Source organism: Cupressus sempervirens, chromosome 11 (assembly GCF_028749045.1).
Source record: "Cupressus sempervirens isolate cs-2001-9-10 chromosome 11, ASM2874904v1, whole genome shotgun sequence".
Lineage (NCBI taxonomy): Eukaryota > Viridiplantae > Streptophyta > Pinopsida > Cupressales > Cupressaceae > Cupressus > Cupressus sempervirens.
In genome coordinates this window covers 90,576,162-90,596,825 of record NC_143128.1, presented here as the reverse complement: position 1 = coordinate 90,596,825, position 20,664 = coordinate 90,576,162, and positions in this window count along the sequence as shown.

Sequence of the window (20,664 nt, the reverse complement as noted above, 5' to 3'; positions counted from 1 at the left end):
TGGACCAATCTTGGGATGTGTGAGGACCTATTATGGCTCTTGGATCTTTCTTCAATGATCATTTAATGATTTTTGTAAGATGGCTAAGGAATATTATGTTTATTTAGATTCTAGATTTTTATATTTGTAATAGGTTGACTTGTGGCCATGCAAGTATAAAAGGAAGGGTTGGGTGGTGTTGTAGATAGTGAGTAGTAGTAGTAGAAAATATTCAAGGAAGGAATCTAGAGTTAAAAATTTGAGAGTAGAGCTAGTAGTCATGTGGGCTTAGGAAAAAATAGGGTTGTTTGGTGGCTTGCAAGAAGAAGTTTAGATATTTCTTGGTGTTTCTACCATATTGTTGCGATGTTATAGATTTGGACTAGCTAGAGTTTAGGTGTTGGATACAATTGTTCAATTATGTGTTATCTTTGATGTTACAAAAATGTCATATTAGTTATCAAATAGAGTCTACTGAGCTTAGTTGGTTAGCAAAGAAAATTAAAGAGTCTACTCAACATTCTTGAAAGTTACTCTGTGGAAATAGTTTCTACCGAGCTCACTCAGGTGTCGAAGGTTTCTATGGAAAAAGTTAGTTTCTATCGAGCTCACAAGGTCAGAAAAGGAAATTCAATGTTTACCAAGTTCACTTAGTCTCCAAAGGATTTTGTAGAGTTTTTAGTGTTCATCGAGCTTTAGTTGGTTAACACTAGAAATCATTTTTGGAGTAGTGTTTATCGAGTAGGGTCAACCAATGAACGATTTCATTATTTTGGTTAATAAAGTTTAATTGTTTTATGCAATGAATGTAGCTGACTGATGTAATGATTATTGGTAATTGTAACTTGCAAATGAGCCAACTTGACAATTTGTAAGGTATAAATAAAAGGTCAAGTTGTGAATTCAAAAGTATGCATGAATGAGCGAGCATGCAAGTGTATTGATTGTGAAGAAGGTATGAGAAAATTTTGAAGAAGGATTAGATATCCTTGAGGAGCAACAAATTTTTATTCAATCAAAGAGGATCTAGTGAAGCAAAATAGATATCTGTATCAGTAATTTAATTGCATCTCATTCAGGTCACTTCATTGTTACTTTCTCATCATTGTAGCAATGATTCCTAAATATCTTAACATAGTTGGTCTAATAGCCATTTTGTAAATCCTCTAACAAGGTGGATAGTTCTATTGAATTGTTCTAAAGTACTCTATCAAGGCCACTCCTAGCAAGGTGATTAAATCCTCTAAATTAGGGTCACACCTAATAGTGTGTTTTGTGACCTTTAACAGGGTTGGCTCCTAACAAGGAAAACTTCAAAAGAGTGAAAATTAGTAACTAGTTTTATAAGACATCTAAGGGATATTTGGATTTGTTTTTGTGGTAACTGATCCCCCATCCCCCCGCTATTACTCCATCTATATTTCCAACATTAGGTTGGATCTTATGAGATCTTGAAAAATTATTATTGTAGTTTCTTTATTTGTCATAACTAAGAAGGCCTTATAGCCCAACATATTGCAAGCAAACAATTGTTGATGAATAAAGAGTTTGTTTTCTACTAGATCTTGTTTTGTTATTTAATTTTCTACTAGAGTAGAAGCTATTAAGTTAGTGTAAGATCATGGGAGACATCTTGATGATGTTGAGAGTGATGAGTATGATTCTTTTTGTGATGATTTACATTAAAGGATTTATAATCTGGAAGAGTCTAAATTGATTTGGCATCTAAGGACTAGAAAGAAGGTTCGTTGGCTAGTTAAAGAGATTATGAAGAGACAAAGATAGATCATGGAAGTACATAATGATTTTGCTGAAGTTGATGAAGTATCTTTTGGTTTTCATAAGAAGATTGATAGACCATACATGGAAATTGCAAAGCACCTTGTTGTGTGCAATGAGATTGCTGAAGAGGAGAGTTTCACTTATGTTGGTAATGAATTAGATATTTCTATTATTCAAGATGATGTTAATATTGAAATGGATGTGATTGAGGACTTATTTGTTGTTGCCATTGCTGATCTAGAGTTATATCTTCATTCTATTATTGATCTGGATGTTGCTTGTGGTAAGAAGATGGATTTAATTGCTGGTAATATGCTTGAGGACTTCAAAGATGTTATTGATGTGGATTTACATGATATTATTATTCTTGATATGGATATGAACGTATCTATTGCTAAGATGTTGAAGGATATGAATGTTGCTATTGATGTGGATTTTGATGATTCTTTTGGTTTACATGTTGCTGGAGAAATGAATATACATACTATTGTTGTTATGATTATGGATGAAATAAGATTATTGTTGCATGTTCTTGATATGGATTCATTTACTATTGACTTGGTGGAGGATTTCTATATTATGGATTTATATGATTTTTCTTTGATGGATTTGAGCTCATATATTGTTGCTGACCGAGTTTGTGATTTGGATATTGTTGTTGATCTATTTTTAATGTATAAGGATGATGTTATGGATGATTATGATGATAAGTTGTAGATGGATCAATTTGACTTTTAGTTGAGTGAGTATGTTGATTGGTTGGATGAGATTCTAATTTTTGAACGGATGAAGCATAGATGGTAGATTTTCAAATTTGATCTCTTTTCTTTGGTGGAGTGGAAACCTTTTGTGAAGATGAAGCTAAGTGAAGAGATTTCTTTCAGAAGAAAAATGTGGGACACATTTTTTTTATTTACCTTTGGAGTTTGATATAGGAGCATCTAAGGTCTTTTCTATTTACCACAACAGTCTGATGCAAGAGCGTCCTAGCCATTGTATTATCACATTGATTCTATTGGTTGTGGCCAAGTTCAGACATTGCCGAGTTCCTGTAAAGTTTTAGTCATTTCCAAGTTGAATTCATCCCACATCATGTTGACATAATAGTTAGCATGCTATCCCATTTATTCTACTAGTATCGACTAAACAATCCTTCATGTGCTGAGTTGGTTGGTTGTAGTATTTGTCGAGTTGCAGTATTTGTTGAGTTGTAGTGTTTATTGACTTGCAATGTGTGCAAAGTGTTCCTTCATGTGTCAAGTGTTCCTTTATGTACTGAGTTTTCCTATTGGTGTTGAGTGATCTTGTATGTGTCAGCACCAATATTAGCTTTCTACATCTATTTCCAATTTGGGCCAACTTGGCATGTGTTTAATTTCGTGATGGGTATTTAATATTTGTTGAGAGTTGACTTGTGGCTTGGTTATGAATTTAATGTAAGGGTTTGTTTAATTAGTAATTTTTAATAGGCTGACTTGTGTTCATGCAAGTATTTAAAGGGGTCTTGGATAGAGTCTTAGGCATTATTATTTAAAGAGGGATTATTATGCAGGCATGGAGATGTAGAATTTGGAAGTGTGGAGTCTTAGCCTAGAGTAGCTTGGAGATAGAAGTTTGTATTTGAGTCTGGGATTTTTTCTTCTTTGAAAGATGTATTCTTCTTTGTAATGGCCATAACTTGGAAGGCTGTACAGTCAAGCATGTTGGATGTAAACTCCTTGATTTGAATATATGGAATATTGTCTCTCTAGATCTAAATCTCATTCCTATTGTTCATTCTCTATTTTGTGTTTGTTTGCTAGTTTTTAGATCACCTCATTTTGGGGTATAGATAGAATTGTGGTGCATCAATGTGGATCAAGTGTTGTTTGATATTGTGGACATGAGTAGTTTTTCACATATTAGTTGGTAAACCTTGGCAATATGATTGTAGGGCAGTGCATGATTGTTTCAAGAATGTGTTTATTATTGAGAAGGGTGGCAGGAAGTTTTTGTTAATTCCTTTGCAAAATAAAAAACTTAGTTTGAGGAACCTAAGTTTTGGTAAGAAAGTTGAATTGAAGGATTCTAAAAAGAGATGAGATTAGTGTGACAATGTGACCTATGGCATACCAAGGAAAGATGTGGACAAGAAACGTAAATAGTTGTCTATTCTAGGAAAGGATTTATAGATGTGAAACAAAGGAAAAAGTGTACAAGTTGATAAATTGAAGGACATGTATGTGATAAACCAATTAGGGGTTTACTTACTAAATCCCAAAAGATGTGCTTCCAAAATTTGAGAATTCCTTTTCGCAATTGGGGTGCAATATAGAAGTATCCTGGGGTAGTTAGGAATCCTATAGGATGGAGTGGATTATGACCTTTGATTTGGTAAACTTAGTTAAAAGAGGTGATTCTTGATCATTATTGGGGTAGTTCTTGACTTCAATTTCATCTAGGGAACACTATGACTAAAGGAACTTAGCTATGCTTATGGTGCTTGATTAATGATTTACTTGGTGGATCTCATGATTAGTGAATAGGGATCTTGGTGGACATTATTTATAGGTATGACAAGTTTATACTTGGAATTATTGATGGTTTCTACTATAGCTCAATGGTTTGGTTCACTGACTAGGTGTCTTGGGAGATTTGATTGGCTGACTAGTGAATTTAATTTGTGTTGTGTGTGATCATGATGTGGATCAATCTCAGGATGTGTGAGGACCTATTATTGGTCTTTTTTATTTCTCCTATTTTTATAGCTAGTAGCTATGTGGGCTTAGGAAAAAATAGGGTTTCTTGGTGGCTTACAAGCACAAGTATAGTTTTTTTTTGGTGTTTCTATCATATTGTTATATTTTTAATGATCTAGGCTAGCTAGGGTTTGGGTTGGATCTTGTGAGATCTTGCGCAACTATTACTATAATTTATTATGTTGGTCATAACCACAAAGGCCTTATAGCCCAAAATATTGCATGTAATCAATTATTGATGAATAAAGAGTTAGTTTTCTACCAGATCATGTGTTGTTCAGTTTTTTGTTGTGTGGTTTTTTACTAGGGGCTTTGTCACCTCCTTTGGGAGTTCACTTGGACTTGCCCCACATCACAAAGAATCTAGTTTTACATTAAAAAAAGAACAATTTAATTACCATATTTTAAGAGAAAAGGTAGAAGAGAAAGAGGTCATATTGGAATATGTTAGCACAAAGCATACATTTGAATATTTGAGAGCTATTATGGGGGTCATGCCCCCAACCTAATTTCAGATTAGTTGATGTAGATATTGCATCACACCATTATGTAACAAAACACTATTTCTTTTATTTGGATTGGATGCTTGATGCTTCTCCTATAGCGGAGTATTTGCATTTGATCTGAGTCATTAAGAACTCTTGGTACTAATATTTAATATTTTCTTTGGGCACTTGAGATTTTTCATATTAGATTAGAAATTATTGAACTTTGAGAATAGACATAATGATACCTTTGTCACTGATGTCAATGAGGGAGAGAATGTAAATACATAAAAAATATTCTTTATGGGGGATGGGGGAGTAATTCTTATGAAGAAAGATGTAAGTAATACATGGTTATTATTGATGTTTATGTATGGGGGAGATTAACACATTCTTTGTGCATATTGACTCCTTGATGTATTGTATGGTTTTGATTAGAACATGAAAACTCTTTACAACTTGTTTGATATTGAGATGTATGTTTAAATTCATGGGAAACATGAAAGGGGGAGTAAAGGAAAATGAGGAAACAATATATTTATATATATAATTTAATTTAATTTTTTTTTTGGGTGGGGGGGGGGAAGTGGGGGGGTGAATCAATTATCTGATAAAAACTATTCTTAATATCCTTATTAAATCTAAAACATGTCACTAATATGAACAACCATAAGAAGATAAGTATAAATGATAATGCTATATTTTTCAACTAGGGAAATCCTTGATAAAAAGGAAAACCTCAATGGGGATAGTACCCATAAAATGATGTACTAATATATAAGTTCCTTGTAAGAGAATGGACCATGTTAGGATTCATTGTATTACATTTAGTACATATCAATCCCTATTAGGAGACTTTAAGTATATAGGAGGATATTCCAACCATGTTAAGAGTTCCATCAACCCTATTAGGAGTTTTGGAAGGAAGAAAGGCCCATTGTCCAAATAGCTTTAGGGGCAAGATTACTGAACTCATTGTCCAACTGATATTTGCATTATCCTTTATAGAATAATACCAATAACAACTATCCAAAAAAACTACTTTCCCACATACAAATTATATGTCTTCTCACCATGCCTCTATTGCAGCAAACACTCCTCTACTCTCAAGATATTTGATATCAAGTTCATTAGATCTCATATGCAAGTATTCATACTCGCATCTTATGCAATTCCACTTATAGTCACAATCACAACTAAGGAAATAATCCTTTCTTTATACCAAGTCCTAGAATACATTATTGAGTCAGCCTTGAGGATTTTCCAATTTATAGTTACAATATTGGACCTCATTAAGATAATATAGTACATGTTTCATAACATTTTTATATTTACATAAAAATTTTGGTTCTCAAGCTTCATAACTCTTCACACATGCAACATCTGACTTTACCCACTTAGCTAGGAAATCTTCAACATGTCTTCTACCTTTGTCTTACTACACTTAATTAGATTCTATATCTATTAGGAGATATAATCCAAACATCACAAAATATTTCTCAAGAGCTCTACCAGAATGTTGTCATTACTTTGTCATTATTTAGATAATCATCAATATGTTAACATAAATGAAAAAAATAATCATGAATACAACACACAATCAATTAAACATGTCTACCACAATGCTAGTATACTCCCCCATAGGAATATCATTAGCGTTCGTGCTAACAATCTTTGCCTTTTGTATTGATGGAAACATAAATGAAAAATGTCTAAGTTTCATGAACACAAAATACATCTCTGCAACAACTTCTCCTTTTATTTTCAAATTCTATTCATTAATCAAATGTCTATCACTTTCATGTAATAAGTACATCTCCTCCATTGACTCATCTCTCCTATTGTATTTCTCATCTTTACATATCTCTCCTCCATTATATGTTTTTTTTCCTTTATCATCAATATATTAAAGTGTTTTCCTCTCCCCCATACTTATATTCTCTTCTCTCCCCAATGTGCTACTTTCATCCATACTTAGAGGATTTTTTTCATGCACTCTTCTCCCCCATTTACATCAATGAAAAAGATATCATTATGTCAATCTATTTCTCAAGATCTTCAATAAGCTCAAGTGTCCAAAGACATTGTTTGTAGATTTTTCCATCACACCAAATCATGTACTAGTGGTGGAGAGGTCTCATTAGGGATATAATCACTACACCAACACACCCCCACCCCCCCCATGATGGTAGTCAGATACAACCATTTATCATGTGGGATTTGCACTCACTACATACCTATTAGAATCACTTCTTCTATTACACAAAAATATTGAGTTGACAATGAATGTTACAAAAGCCAACGACAAGGATCCATGGAGGAGGTTAAGAACATGTCACAAATCCATTGGTCTATGCTTGATAAAGGCACTAACCTAGAGGGGGTGGAGGCAACACCCTCCAAACAATCCCCCCCTAAACATGACCTAAGGAATTTGAATTTGTATCCCAATGCTCTAATACCACTTGTTGGAATCACTACTACTATTACACCAAAATATCAAGCTATTAATGAATGTTATAATAGCCAGAAACAAGGATCCATGAGAGGAGGTTAAGAACATGTCACAAATCCATCAGTATATGCTAGACAGAGGCACCAACATCCCAACAATATCATGTTCATAATCCAAGCCTACATGAGTTAAGGGACAAAGTGCTTGAGGGACTTGAATTGATGACTTGTACTTTGTACCATGTTGAAGTTGATGAAAGATTAACCCTATGGCTTACAAGAATTGCCTACATGAAAACACCTAGCATAGAAAGAGAGAAGAAAAAGTTGTGGAGGCTAGAATTCCCAAATCCATAGATGAGACATTCTTGATGAGAAAAAAGAGAAATTTCTATCATCAAAAGTGAATCAATGAATTGCAAAGAGAGATCATCCTTATAAAGGAGATCAAAACCCTAATAGGAATCTAACCTAGGTTGCATGATGATAATTAATAAAAGAACTAATTATTATATGCTCAAAGTTTAGCTTAAGTAAAATAGAGATAATAAGTGACTTAATAATTAAATCAATATGATTTAATTAATATGAAAATACTTTATTTCTCTAACACTATTGAATCCTAGTTACCCAGAGTCCTTCATGACTCGACTCAAACATTGATACTCCCCCATAGAGGAAGCATCAAGAATCTAATCTAGATAATGAAATAATGCTCCATTACCACTAAACTTATATGACTTTTTGCATCAACTACTCAAAATTAGGTTGGGACATAACCCCAAGAATACCTCTCAAATGTATTACAAAAGGGCTTTGTAAATATATCTGCTATCTACTCTTTTGTATTTACATACTCCAATTTGGTCTCTTTCTTTGGAACTTTTTCTATCAAAAATTGATAATTTATAGGTATATGCTTTATTTTTTAATGTAATACATAATTCTTATACATACTCATTATACTTATGTTATCATAGTGTATGATTAACAAGCTTTGTAAACCCAATTCCAATGTCCTTCAACATTTGTTTCATCCATATTATCTGATTAAACTATTTGTTGTTGCTACATACTTTGCCTTTGTAGTGCTTTACAAAATAAAGTCATATTTTTTGCTCGGCCAAGAAATTAATCTACCTACTAGAAAAAATGCTCTACAACTTGTACTATTTTGTGAGATCATTTGTGAGATCAAGAGTCAGTGAATGGAAAAACTATGAATTTTTTTCTATTCTACAAGTACTAAACATTGCAAGTTGCAAGTTAAAAAAATATTGCACAATAATTACAAACTAGGGAGCTGATCAGTTTGGTTGTAACTATCATGGGAAGTTAAACAAGCATAGGTTCATTAAACAATCATAAGGAGTTAAATAATATTTAAATAGCACTAGGGTAAGTGAACAAAGATGGGGGACCAAAAATGGGGTATAAGTTATCATTTTTTTCCTTCTTCTGAAATAAGAGAAATTTGAACCTTGACAAGAAATTGAAGATATTTGGACTCAATATTTGAAGAAATAACATGTTGAAAAGAGATTATTCAAGTGAAGAAGGTTGATGAAACCTATCATGGAACAATAATTATTTTTTCACAGATGTCAAACCTAATAATTATTGGTGAGACAATTACTTAATTTTGTCTGAATGCTATCATTTGTTTCGTTAATGAAGAGGATTTGAAAAGAAAGGATAACAAGATAACCTAGAGAAAGGTTAAGTTATTTGGTGAATAAAAGAAGCACTAAGACCAAGAAAGACATTGATGATATTTTGTATTGTTTATCTATTTAAGGATATAATGAAAGGATACTTTAGAAAAGACTAGAAGAAGGCTAAGTAAAGAAATATGTTTGCCAAGCTTGATTGAGCAAATAGTGCAAGCTGAGAAAAGTTAGTACAGGCCAAACAAAAAATTAGTTGAAGCCAAGTAGTACTTTTAGTAGAAGCCAAGAAAAAGAAATATATTTGGTGCAAAGTGAAGAAACTTAGTATATGTCAAGCACCAGTAAAGACTTGAAGGATGTAAAGAAACCTAGTGTTGGTCAAGCATTAGAAGATAGTAAAGTTTTATTAGTGAGTGTCGGTAAAATGAGTTAGATTAGTGATATAATCCTTGTGTCAAAATGTGTGATTTATTTTTTGGTAATGCATGTTTATGTTTCTGCAATATTCTTTTGACATAAGACAATAATATGCATATCTTTAAGTTATTGAATGATCAAGGCATGCATAAGAATAAGTTACAATACTGAAATTTTTTATTTGTACATTTGGACCTTTGATAACTGATTCACCCCCACCTCTTTATTATTCTAAATTATTTCAATAATTGGTATTAGAGCACTAAGTGCTTGAGAGAAAATTTTAAAGGTACTTAAAGCTAAAGATCAAGATGTATAGAAAGGAGATGCCTAGGTTAAACAAGGAAAAATTTCTTGCATGGAAAAGTTTGATGAAGATACATCTAGGAGGTCTTGGAGATTATGCATAGTCAACTATCACCATTGAGCATGTTGATCAAACTAGAGCGCCAACTATTGAATAGTTGAAGTAGAAGAAGGAACACAATCAGACAATATTGGAGATTGCATCTACCTTAAGCTACTCAGAATTTGATGATATGAAAGGATGTGATTTTGCTAAGAAGATGTGGGATTCCCTATAGAAGATCTATGGAGGAGACAAGAATTTGATGAGAGCCAAAGCTAAAAGCCTAAGAGGAAAATTTAATGAAATGAGAATTCAAGATGGTGAGACTATAGACTAATATTGTGCAATGATCAAAGATATTATTAATGGAATTTGAGGATCTAATGGAAAGAATAAACATGAGACTATGATAAAAAAAGTATTGAGAACCTTTTGCCTATAAATTCTATTAGAGTCTCTTCTATACAAGAATTGAGGTGTATTCTATACAAGAATTGAGGTGTACCCCTAATAGTAATATGACCTTTGAAGGACTGATTGGTAGACTCACTACTTTTGAATTTTCAAGTTTTGATAATTTCAAATCTAAGAATGTTGAATCTACTTTCAAAGCTAAGATGACACTAAAAGAACCTAAAGATAAGAAAAAGAAAAAGTTCAAACCTGTTGCTAGTGACAATGATACAGATGATGAAGAGCTAGAAGAACTGGAAGCATTGCTAGCTAGGAAATTTTATAGAGGCAAAGGAAAATACAAAGGTAAGCTACCCATTATATGCTTTAATTGTCATGAGGTTGGTCATATTGTAGCAAGACGTCCTAATAAGTCAAACAATAAGAATGAAGAAAAATTCAAAGGGAGAAAAGATGACAGTAACAAAGGCTACAAGGACAAGGGAAAGAAAGCTTGTTACATTGTTAAAGAAGAATCAAATGATAGAATCTGAAGATCATGATGATGAAGTTGTCTATGTTTCTATGAAGGATGATTTTGATGAAGACAAGGAAACTAAATTACCATCTTATGTGAACAAAAGTGATAGATGGTTAATTGAAAGTGGATGTTCACATCACATGATTAGAGACAAAAGTAATTTCATTACCCTTGAGTATTACAATGCAAATAGTGTTAGATTTGGTAATGATGTACCCTGTCTAATTAAATGAAAAGAATCAATGAGATTGATAGATCATATAATGCGTGACAATGCTTATCATGGGAAGGGCTTAACTATAATCTATTGAGTGTGTCACAATTGAATAGTTCAAGTTGCAAGGTTAAATTTGATAATAGAAAGGTGTAATGTGCCATTTTTTTATTTTTATTTTGGGAGGAATTAATTATAAAGTTATCAATCAAAAGACATATATTACAAGGTAACTTTATAAATTTAAAAAAAAAGCTTCTAGAGGTTGCTGGAAGAAGTGGAGAAAAATTAAAAAGGGAGGCCGACCTATCAAGGAAAAAAGAATAAATATGCATTGAGGGGCTCATTGTCTATCATCGAGACTTATTATTGATTTTTTCTTATGTGCATTGTGGAGCCTAGGGTTTCTGCAAATAATCAAAATTGGCCATTGAGAACAAAAAATCTCAATTGGTACGCAATTTTGAGGGTGTGAGAGATCACCTGAATTATTGTAGCTATGGCAAGGATATTTTAGTCCTTTCATTTGTGCTTAATTTTTGATTTGGAGCTTCATTTGGAGTTGCACTTTCACCATATTATCTTCAGTAGTCAGTCTCTAGTAATTGATCAATCCAGGTTCTTCTTTTCAATCTGTAGTTGCAACAAGTTCTCAATTGTATACATCCAGTTAGGATTTCTCTGTAATGTGCTATGTCATAATGTTTTATTGCTGAAATTTTCCATATCATTTGTAAAAACATTTTTTTTTCATCGAATGAATACATTGGCACTATTATTTCTTTTATTTCAGCAATATTTTTTAGCAGTGTGTTAAATCTAGAGTTTGTTTAGTGGCCTATTGGTACGGGTCATTACAGTGGTATCAGAGCAGTTTCTTGCTAGTCTGATAGGGTTACCCAGCCACCATTTAATATAGTTTACAAAGGAACCAACATAACTATGAATATGGTTGAGAGACATTCTCCAAGCCCATCCAGAAGTGTGCAAGATGATCAAACTTTATAGCAATAGGAGAGGCTTCTACATTCAATAGAGGCAAGTACATAGGCAATGATGGTTATGATGCAACATTTGATTGGGGAAAATAGGAGAAATAATCATGATCAGGATGACAGAAACATAGAAGGATCACAACATAGGACACGGTCTGGAATAGCTGATAGACCCACACATCCTACATATAGAGAAGAAACTCCAGCACGCACACCTGATGCTATGGTAATAGATATTGTAGATGAACTCCAAAAAGCAAGGAATGAGTGGGATTCATTACCAAAATATGTACAGGATGGATGGACATTTGACAAGTACCTGAACTATAGAGTTGCCAGGAAAAAGTAAGTAGATAAACATAGTGAGTTGCAACAGGTCACCAACAAGTTGGTATTAACCACATTTGATGGCAGTTGAAAAATGAGCGCTCGTGCTTGGATTCATAAGGTGGATACTTTCTTATCTCTGAAGAATATGACAAAAATTGAAGCACTCAAGTATGCCACTTTACACTTAGATGGGGTAGCACATGATTGGTAGACACATGGCATGATCACATTGCAACGCAATTAGGTAACCACTTATCAGAAGTTTGTGGATAGATTGATAGAAAGGTTTGATAAAACAAATCTTGAAGTTTATTTTCGGGAGTTAGCCCAGTTGAGACAGTCAGGAGGCTTAGAACAATTTATCAATGACTTCTAGAAGCTTGGAGTGATGGTGCCTGATATTTTAGAAAGGAGGCTAGTCATTTTATTCACAGAGGGATTAACTAAACCACTCAAGGGGTGGGTAAAGGCCTTTGATCCTTCTACATTATAGGAAGCCATGAAGAAAGCCTACAGTATGGAACTTGCAGCTCCAACAAACCGGTTTAATTCAAAGGGTTCTTCATCATTTAGAGATAAAAAAGGGGAATTCAAAAAGGGTAAAGAGAATGTTAGTGACTCAAAAGACAAGCTAGCTGCACCTTGGGATAAGGAAATAATTAATGACTTGCATAGGAAGAAGCTATGCTTCTTTTGCAAAGGTCCCTATGAGTTTAGTCATGATTGTCCTATGAAGCCTAAGGGGAAGGCTAACCAGGTGATGTGGGCTTGTTATGAAGGTTTAGATTTAGACATCTCAGAGCACCATGATTAGGATCCTAATGAGGTAGAGGGTGAAAAAGAGGTAGATAGTGCTGAGAAAAAAGAGGCTCCAGAGATACATTTACAAGAGGCACGTTTGTCTAGTATTCAAAGAGAGGGATCTTTTAGATTTCAAGGAGTCTTGGTAGGACAAAAGATTATTACTCTGTTGGATACAGGTGCCATGAATAATTTCATTGATGCACGATTTGTGGAGAGGCATGGACTCATTACTGAGGAGTTCAAGGGACTAAGAGTTAAGGTAGCTGATGGATATACTCTTCGTTGTGATAGGATGGTGCGAGATCTACCTTTGCACCTAAACAACTATGAGTTTAAGGTGGACTCTCATGTGGTCAACATGGGTGACATGGACATAGTACTTGGGATGCAATGGATACATTCTTTGAAGGAGGTTACCCTGAGATTGGAGGATATGGAGATATGATTCATGGTGGATGGCAGGACTCATGTGTTGAAGGCTATCTGTAATGGTAATGTTAGGACTATCTCATTTAGGCAGTTGGAGAGATTAGCTAAGCATAATAATATAGAATGGGAAGCAATATGTGCCTTGATGCCTACCCAGGGGGAGCAACATAAGAATGAATATCATCCAGATATTCAAAAATTGAGAATCGAGTATGGGAAAGTATTCAATGAGATTCCACCAGGAAGGCCACCAGACAGAGGTATTGAGCACATTATTGAGTTGGAGGAAGGTGCTAAGCCTATCATGATCATGCCATACTCACACCCAAAATGACTCAAAGATGAGATCAAGAGGACCATCAATGAGTTGCTAGAAATGGGACACATTAGACCAAGTAAGTCACATTTTGCATCTTCTGTGTTTTGGTAAAAAAGAAGGATGGAACTCTACGAATGTGTATTGATTATAGGGTGTTGAATAAGAGAACTATAAAGAAAAAGTATCCCATCCCACGCATCGACGAACTAATAGAAAAATTGCATGGGGCTTGTTATTTCACAAAAATTGATTTGAGATCAGGCTATCACCAGATCAGAGTTCGAGAGTAGGATATTGAAAAAATTTCTTTTAGATGTCATTACAGTCATTTTGAGTTTGTAGTCATGCCTTTTGGTTTGACTAATATACCTGCCACTTTTCAGTCCACTATGAACAAGGTCTTCCACCATCAGTTGAGGAAATTTGTGCTAGTGTTCTTTGATGATATTTTGATCTATAGTAGGACATGGTAGGAACATTTAGAGCACTTGGCGATAGTATTAAGCATTTTACAGAGTGAGTCCTTGTATGCCAAGGAGTCCAAATGTGATTTGGGGATGACAAAATTGTTTTATCTTGGACACATCATTAGTGTGGAAGGAGTGTGAGTGGATCCTAAAAAGATCTGTGCTATTGTTGATTGGCCACCACCAGAGAACCTTACACAGTTAAGAGGGTTCCTTGGTCTATGTAGATTCTATCATAGGTTTGTTAGTGGCAACTCACGACATGCAGCACCCAAGATGGATTTTCTGAAGAAAGGGGCATTTGTGTGGACTCGGGAGGCATAGGAGTGTTTTATGCAGTTCAAGGAAATAATGACTACATGCCTAGTATTAGCATTGCCTGATTTCACGAAGCCATTTGAGCTTCAATGCAATGCTACTGGAGAGGGAGTTGGTGCTTTACTCATGCAGGACAAGCATCCTATAGCTTATGAGAGTAGGAAACTTAGAGGGGCTAAGAGATTATTCAGCATATATGATAAGGAGATGCTGGCCATCATGCATGCCTTGGCCAAATTCAGACAATATCTTGTGGGCAGAAAATTTTGTATTAAAATTGATCATAATAGTTTGAAGCACTTTTTGGGACAGCGAGACCTAAATGATCATCAGCAAAAGTGGGTGAGTAAGTTACAGGCATATGATTTTGATATCACATATGTTAAGGGGACACATAATATTGTTGTAGATGCTTTATCTTGTAGGCCACGCCTCACTTCTATGATTCAGATATCAGAGGATTGGCAAAACTTGATTGTAGTAGAATATGCCAAAGACATGTGGGCCTCTTCTATAGTGGAGGGGAATCTTAATGGATACAAATTATTTGCAAGGAAGTTCAAAGTAACACTTGAAGAACTATAAAAGGATAATGAAGAAAAGAAAGATCAAATTTGAAGCTCAAGGATCATATTGATATTTTAAGGATAAAAAGAAAGGATCTAGATAAACATATTGAGGAGCCTAAATCAAAAAATGAATTACATTTCATTTCTAAACTCAAGAAGGAAAATAAGGCACTCAAACATGAACTTAAAGTCATGTCACTTTAGTTGGCTAAGATAGCTAAAGAAGACAAATCTTAGAAAGAGAAACATGAAGCAAATTTAAATGTTCAAACCAATGAATGGAAAGATTTCAATGCTTAAGTTGGAAAGGTAAAATTTGAACATGATGATTCAAAGCTTAAATTTAACAAACATGAGAAATACACTAATAGTGTTAGAGGTGAACTTATTGAGACTAAGTTACATATTGAGAAGTTATATTCAAGAATTAACAAATTTGATGAACAATTAATGCAACTAAAGCCTAAAGGAGAAATGATAGGAATTGGATATGTGGAAGGTGAATCTTTAAAAGAATAAAAAAACATAGTTATGAAAGATCCTAATCAAACAATATATCATATTGAAGAACCAAAACAATAAAAGAAATCATTTAAAGGAAGATGTTTTACATGAAACAAAATGGACACGTGACGAAAGATTACAAAGGTACTACAAATACTAACCCACTTAGTGGATATTGTTTCAATTGTTGGCTTTTATGGAAATAAATCACATGAATCCAAAAGATCTAATAAATAATCTAATACAAGAAAAAATTCAAGATCAAACATAACTATAAGAATCCCTTTGAGAATCAACAATGTCATAGCCAATAGTGTCACATGTTACAAGTATAATAAATTTGGACACATAGCTAGATATTGTAGATCATAACTCAATCAAAATGGACCAAGGTGTGGAAATTTGTTGTTACATTTTATAATTACAATAATTTAGGATACACAACTAGATATTATAGATTCAATGGATTTATAAATAATATGAGAACATCTAATGTTACAAGGAACAATTAAGTTGGAAAAAGAATTAACAATATCAACACAACTCAACACAAAAGGAATAATTATGCTGAAAATAGAAAGGCATGGAAAGAAAAAGAGTAGATTGGTGTAGATAACAAAGGGGAAAAAAAACCAAGCACTAATCCCTCATCATCAACCTAATCGGGCTTTATAGCCTTAGGGGGATTACTTTATCAGTAAATCATCATACCCTAAAATTATAATACAAAGGTATATGAGATCAGTATGAGGTGTGAGAGAAATTATTGATCATGTATCTATGTTCATAGATATGTATGTGTCATTCTAGGTGGTTTCTATATATTTGAGAATATATTGTTAATCATGTAAGCTTATTAACCATTTGAGAAACCAAAGATGTTAGAGAACTTCAAGTTGGAGATTAGAGAGCTTGTGAAAGGATTTTGAAGCAATTTGTGAAAGACCTAGTTCAATCATCATAAGGTATTACATGAACTCAAAGCTTTCAAAAAAGAAATTTACAATTGTTTTTGAGTTGTGAAAATATGGATAAAACATAAGTATGTGATGTTAAGAATAGACCTAGGTATAAGTTTTTAAATGATCCTTTTAAGTCTATATCTATGGTGGAAGATCTTGATGGTGAATTCTTGCAAACCCTAGAGGTGTACTTCATGTTGAGGATATAAGGGCCTATATACATTACAAATTTGAGTCAATAAAAAATGAGCATATTTGGGAAGATTTTTGTGAGATATACAATAATGATGAAACCATCAAAAGGGAATTTCAACACTTGAAGAACCTAAACATATTGTAGTATATGAAAAATGAGGAGTTTGATAAACTAGATTATATTAAGACAGTATTATGTAGGATTCATGATTAGTTTTTTAGGATTGAAGGAGAACTAGTTATGATTACTACTTGGAGTTGATTCATATAGTCATAAACCTAGATAATGTAGGGTTAGTGCCACTAGTAATCAAAATGGTCAAGAAGGGAGTAGGAACTAATACTGAAACTAAATGAGATGAATCAAAGAGTTATAATTCCAAGGTCAATTATGGAAAAGTATGTAGAGACTATATGTATCATGGTAGAAACTGATTACACATGTCTTGAAGTAGTAGAGATTAGAGAAATATGGATTCAACCAATTGGATATGAGGCTATTCCAAAAATAATTAAGCAATATACAAAGGTTATGTTGGATTTTCCAAGAGACAAAAGCATAGAATGATGGGTAACTTATAAGGAGGAGTTCAGTAAGGTTAGGGAAGAGTTGTATAAGCGATCTAGGAAGAGAAAAGTTCAGAATTTTGTAGAGAAGATTATAGAAAGTTAAGGTTTAAGTAAAGACTAGTGGACAACATTAAAAAAGGGTAGTGATGATTACACTAAGGAATAAATACATGGTACAAGTGTAGAACATGCAAAGGAAGGTATATTAGGGGATATAGAGGTCCATGATACACATATTATTAATATTTTATAGGTAGAGGTCACAACTCAACCTCACAAGGACAATAGGAGATCCATAAGGACTCCTCTTATTGTTAAATTTGAAAATTAGTATTGTTAGATAACTGGTGAGGGGGTAAACCAGTTATAACAAGTTATCTTACAGGTCCTTAAATACTTTTCCAACAACTTAATGCTTTAAACTTTCATTTAACTAGCTTGTTAAATAGATCAATCTTCACAATATCATTTAACTTAATATTTCTACTAAACTATTAACCTCATATACTAAGTAAGAGAGTAAACTTCTTGTTTATACCTATAGACACCTAAATATGTTTACATCACTAAATAATCTCATTTAGTCATATCCTAGGACATTATTAATTAAATATTAAATATTAAATTAATTAATTGTTAGCCCCTAGTTAATTAATTTATTTAACTAACAATAGTCAAACTGATGAAATCAAATTATCAATTAAACCCCTATTTCTTATCAAATTAAATAATTGCACTATACCTATTTAATTTAATCCCACATCCCCTTTTATTAAATGAATCATTTAATAGATCAATCCCAAACCCCTAACCATTCCTAAACCCTATCATTATCCAAATGCAACCCATTCGCCCATGCTAACCTCACTTAACCAGCTAATTAACCTATCTCATTAATGCCAAGCCACTTACATCATAATCCCCTCATAAGCTAAGTCTAATCCCCCTCCTAAACATGTGCATAACTTTAAAAGAGGGTTAAGACTTCCTAACCCAAGCCAAAGTCAAATTCCTATCCCATCCTCCTTACATTCCTATCCAAGGACTTTAAGGCTCTTACCTGCCTTAATGGCTCTTTAATGCCTCTTACATCCCTCTTCCACACTCCTTCTCCCTCATAACTCCCTTTGACCCTTCACTTTGACCCTCTTCCCCATCCAATCCCCTCATGACACTTGTTGCAAGGCTATGAATTTGAAGAAGCATAATCCATGTGCTTCCCCTTCCTTCCATCCTAGGCCTCCCTTATCCTTTTTTGACCCTTGCATCCTAGCCATCCATCTCATCAACCCTTAGCCTATAAATTTGACCCTTCCCCTCTCTAAAAAAAACACTTTTATGCTAATGTTATAATGCTATTTTGAGGGCCTAAAATCTACCAAATACCATCTATAATGGAAAAATCCATCTATACTCCCATTGTTAAAACCATTCACTCACCCTCATGATCAAATATAACCCATCACTTGAAGCTTGAAGCACAATTGAGAATACATCCCTGTTGGTGTAATTAAATATTCACTAATTAAACTCACTTAAGCTTACTTAAGATAATGCATTGAATAGTAGTTTGTGATTGAGACACTTAGGAGTTTGCACCTCAATTAAACACATGGTGTAGGAGAATTCTACTCTAGGTGGTCATAGTTATTATCTCATTCCACCTTTAGTGAACATATCACATTATCATCATCATCATCACACATACTTCATTGCATAATTTAGGATGATCCACCTTTTGTAGACATGTGATTCCACCTTGTGTGGGTGATAGCTTATCTTCTCCTTATCATTGTCTCTTATTGACTCTCCTATATAAGGAGGCCTATTATGTACAATTCAAATCAATCCATTGGATTTAAATCAAGTCCATTATCAATAATAGCATTCTTGCATCTTCATGCAATTGTCTTGCCAATTTCTTGTGGAAGTTATTTTGGTCTTTCATTTGATCTTGGGGGTGTTGTAGAGTCACCTAAAATTCTATCAATCCCCATCATTGGACACATCAAAGTATCAAGGTCACACTTGGGGAGTTCACTGTACTTGGTTTTCTTCCTCTTTATGTGTCTCCTTTGTCTTCTCATATATATTGTTGTATTTCTTTAGTTGTGAATGTTAGATTTACTTTAATGTTCTTTGCATACTATGAATTCATAGCATACAATACCAAGTTGTAGTAGTAAATAGTAAACATAAAAATTAAAATGAAACACAAATAAGCATCGACATAATTTTACATAAGTATTTTAAAATAGAAACCATTTTAAGGGAAAAACTACTTTTGGCCAACAACCCCAAAATTACACTCTTTTGAAGTGAGCACTATTAAGAGGCATCCTTATTAAAGGTTACTTACACATTGTTAGTGTGACCTTGTTAGATTATTTTCCCCAAATATTAGCTAGACCTCATCACTCCTTTTTGGTTAACAAATTGTCACCTTTTATGTCCTTTTGTATTCCACTTTGACATTATATTGATGGGGAAATAATTATTTCTTAATAGTTGGAAAGCCTTGTTGTGCCATCAGACTTACCTTTGAATTATAAGGTACAATTCCCTCGTTTATGAGATGTGCAATGAATTTGGTATGATTCCTAATAAACATGGTGGTGCTCTTAACCTTAGAGAAGAAGAGGTAATATCCAAACCCTTCATCTCCATAAAAGGTTTAGGTAGGGAAATTATTTTGCAATTGATTTAAGTCTCACTCATGACTATGAATGAGTAAAAAATTCCCAAATAATTCCTCTAACTAAACATGCAACTATGATATTTCCATATATACATGATCTAATTAATGCTACTTAACATCTATACATGCAAATGAATAGTGAAAGGAACATAACCAAGATGTATTGACACCTTGATTACTATTAACTACAAATTAAAAGAAAGATTCAACTTCACTTTGAATTGAAAGCCATTTAATTCAATTTATGTTCATTCCCCTTATGTAAAACATAAAGTAACTAACTATTTGAACAACAAGCAATGGTAAAAATCTCAAGAATTACATAGTTGTCTTAGTAATAGGGGAAGAATTTCACATTGAAATTTTTCAATGTCTTGTGTTAAGTTTCAACTACACACACACACACACACACACACACACACACACACACACACACATCATTACAATCTTGGAGAAAAGGAAAGAAGAGGGGGGAGAAGAAA